Source organism: Suricata suricatta, chromosome 1 (assembly GCF_006229205.1).
Source record: "Suricata suricatta isolate VVHF042 chromosome 1, meerkat_22Aug2017_6uvM2_HiC, whole genome shotgun sequence".
Lineage (NCBI taxonomy): Eukaryota > Metazoa > Chordata > Mammalia > Carnivora > Herpestidae > Suricata > Suricata suricatta.
Window position 1 is genome coordinate 100950582 of NC_043700.1, and position 4149 is coordinate 100954730.

At 36.4% G+C, this 4149-nt stretch overlaps 1 non-coding gene across 1 annotated transcript; it reads left to right on the plus strand.

Annotated features, from left to right (window-relative positions):
• Window positions 1-3281: 3281 nt before the first annotated feature.
• On the plus strand, window positions 3282-3384 carry LOC115303337. The gene has a single exon (XR_003913983.1). It is a non-coding gene; the product is annotated as a U6 spliceosomal RNA (small nuclear RNA).
• Window positions 3385-4149: the final 765 nt, after the last annotated feature.

Below are 4149 nucleotides of genomic sequence, written 5' to 3' on the forward strand. Positions count from 1 at the left end.
TTCCACAAATAGGAGATATATGAAATTTATTCTTTAGTCACCCTGAAGCCAATCATCTGTTAAATGTAATATATTCCACGCATCTTCTATGTCAAAGTTGTCATTGTCTCTTTAACATTAATCTTAGGTATTGAGAAAAATTTCCAATAAAGATTATATTTCTTTTATCAGAATTTTACTTTGCTCAGGAGAGATGAGCTGACTCTGTAAGTTCTAAATAATTTGTATTATATATTAGCTATATATGAAAGAATAAAATTTAAAGATTAGAGAGTTTTATGTAACCCAGAGTTGTTGAAGGGGAGATCCTCAATACTTTTGAAAAAAAATTATGGGGAAAGAGAATGCAGAAAATGAATTTTCTCTTTTTCTCCTGAAGCTAATAATAGGTGAAAAACTGAGAAGAGTTTGTTTGCATAAATGTCATTAAACACATGCAGTATAGTCTGACTGCTAAGACCATGACATCTGGAGTCAGATGGCCTCTTTTGTCATTTTCTGGCTCTGTCATTCACCAGCTGTGTGACCTTCAGCAAGCTATTAAGTTGCTTGTGCTTTGGGTTATTATTCTAAAAATGGGGATGATGATGATAGTAATACTGACTTCAAAGCATTTACTGAAGATTCACTGAGGTAATATTCAAAGTACCTAGCTCAGTGCTGTAGACCAGCAGATAGTAAACATGTGATAAAATAAGAATTGTTACTATTCCCTCTTTTTCTCTCATTATAATCATATTTTGGCCTCAGATTTCTTCTCCAAATTAAAGTGAATATGAAGTCCTCACCTTTTGGATGCTTCAGCATAGATGCTTCTCTTCGGTTACAAGGGATAGAAACCAATCAATTTTTCCTGACAGTCTCTGAGATAAAACTATGGGAAAGTTAAATGGTTGCAATAGTAGTACTTCAGCAACTCAAGGAAGCCATTTCTATATTGTACCTTGTTTATGTGCACCTGTTCCAAAATTGGCAGCTTGAAACGACACATCTGCCAAGAGTTTAGATCTTCATACAACGTTGCCTCTATATAATGCCATCCTATCTGACCTTTCCATTCTGTAAAGTAAAACTTCTCTTAATATCATTAGCATTATCCTGATCGTATTTGCAAAAATTGTCATTAGCATTATGATTATTTTCCTGTCAAGAATATTTTCCCATTGCATCCTGGGGACCACCACTCCTCACCCACCTCAGCCTATGACAGCCAGGGCATCCTCTCCATGGAACACCCCAGAACACCTCAGCTTATACCCACACCGGTCTCCTCTGTCTTCCTAGGGTATCCTCAGTGCAGAGAGCCATGGGATGCCTAACCCCAATGCTCCAGCTTTAGCTACTTCAGCTTTAGCTTACCACCAGGGCACCCTCTGCACAGAGAGCCCCAGGACTACCCAGCCCTACATCCACTTCAGTTCTGGCCATCCCACCTGGGAGGCCCAGTACAGAGTGCCACAGGACCCCTGGCCTATGCCAGCCACAGCTCTATCCAGCCATTCCCATGTAGTCTACCTGAAGACAACCATACACAAGACTATTGCTTCAAGTTTTTAAGTGGCTGTTCCACTTTATTCATAGAAACAAATACAGAAAGTCAAGCAAAATGAGCAGATAGATGAATATGATCTAAACAAAAAGAACAAGACAAAACTGCAGAAAAAGGACTCAATGAAATAAAGATAACTAATTTACTTGATGCAGAGTTTAAAGTAATGGTCATAAAGATGCTCACCAGACTGGAGAGAAGAGTGGATAAACTCAGTGGCAACTTTGACAAAGAGAAAATATATAAAAAAAGAATGAATCAGAGTTTAAGAATATAGTAATAACCAAAATGAAAAATACACTAAAGGGGATCAACAGCAGGTTAGAGAATACAGAAGAATGGGTCAGTGATCGGGAAGTTGGGGCAATGGAGAGCATCCAGGCTGCACAGCAAATAAATAGATGGATAGATATATAGAAATAATACATAAAAATAAAAATAAAAGTAAGTGAGGATAGGTTAAAGAATCTCTTGGACAACATTAAGTAAACAAACATTGCATTAGAGAGGTCCCATAAGGAGAAGAGAGAAAGGGGCAGAAAATTATTTGAAGAAAATTGCTAAAAAATAATAGAAAATAATAGTTAAAAATTTCCCTAACCTGGGAAATAGACATCCAGGTTCAGGCAGCACATAGAGTTCAGATAAGATAAACCCAAGAAGTCTGCACTAAGACATAAACTAATTAAAATGTCAAAGATTAAAAATAAAGATGTTTATTCCTCACCTAGAACCATAACTATGAAATTAAAACCTCTGAGAGTGGCATGAAAATCCACATTAAATAACAAGTCCTCTATATAGAGGGAAAAAGGAAATGTTTTTCATTTATATGAAGTGTACATATTTATAGAGTCTCTAGCATCTAAGATTAAAGGATCTCGGACTTCTGAAAAACATTTCAAGAATCCTAAATATACTGTATCTGGGAGTATTATCATCAACTTTCAATGGCTTTCTGTAGTATGTAAACCTATTTGAATGTCCATTAACTATTAGTAACATGACAGAATATAGCACAAAAGATTTTATCAAAGTGTATATAAAGTAAAATTATGCAATATGAAATTCTCATTGTTGAGCAGAGCCTTGTCAGTGAAGGGGGTGGGTGAGAGAGGGAGAAGGGCAGAGTTTCTAAGAGCTTGGGGATGGTCAGACCTGGCCAGTTGTGACATCAGAGCCTTAAGAGGTCCCAATCTATTTATAATCTAATAATATCAGATCCTCTATGTTTCTCTGTAGAACCAGTATGGATGGGGAACACATTTTTCCTGTATTTCCTTTTTTTAAAATTTCATTTATTTTTCAGAGAGAGAGAGAGCATAGGCAGGGGAGAGGGGAGAGAGAAGAGGGGAGAGGGGAAAGAGAGAGAGAGAGAGACAGACAGACAGACTATGAATAAATGTATGAATCCCATACAGGCTCCACACAGAGCCCAACACAGGGATTGATCTCACAATCCCTGATCATGGCCTGAGCCAAAATCAAGAGTTGATGCTTGCCCCAGTTTTCTCTCTTTTTAAATTAACATTCCTTTATGTCCTTTTAAGTAGCTTACTGTCATACTTCAGAATATGAAAAAAGTAACCAGATCTCTAATCACACTTGGAAAGTTCTCCAATGATCTTATTTATCTACATGCTATTGGTATTTCCCTTTACTGCGTGTAAATTACAATCTATAAAAATGGCTTTCTTGCTTACTACCTGAGTGTATTTGTTTTCAGGCAGTTGTGCTCGCTAAAGGCAGCACATACACTAAAATTGGAATGATACAGAGAAGATTAGCGTGGCCCCTGCGCGAGGATGACACGCAAATTCGTGTACTTGGTTCTAACGGCCTTCATTTAAAATTTTATCATTTTGTTTGTATACTTAAATGCCAATACATTTCCTTGACCTAGTTTAGAAATTGGCCTGAATTGGAGTTGCCAAGTAGACAGAATTTTATCTTTATGTTATTGTTACTTTTTTTTGGCTGGACCTGAGAATTAAATTGATATTAGACACCTAAAAGGAGAAAAACATACAGATATATTTGGTAAAAAGTAATAAATGAAAACCCAAAGAAATGGCAAAACCTACTTGCTTTTATATTATGTTGAACAAAGAGACAATTTGGAAAAGTAACTAAGCTATGTGGGGAAGTACAAAGAAGATAGGACTTATTGTAACAACGTCTGTTTGTATGGAATTCTCTAGGTCTCGCTCAGTGTCTTGTCCTGATGACAAGAATGTTACTTTCCTTCTGGCATAGAGAGGACATCTTTTATGTGAGGATAGCATTTTCTGATTTTAGAAAAAAGGAAGGTCGAAAAATCAGAAGCAAAGAAGAAACATATTTCTTATATTTGTTATTTTCAAGCACCTATAACTCAAAATAGTCAATATGCCAGAGAGGCAGATTTGGGGGTGAAATGTTCTGAATTCCCTCAGAGCTGACAGTATTACCATTCAGTAAAGAGGGACTGAAGTAGTTATTGCAAAACTGACTCCACTTTATAATCCAAATGGTACTAGTGACTATGTATAAATCCATTACAGTCTCTCACTAAGGACCTCCCTTCTGAACAATTTGGAGTACTGATTATTTAAAAATAA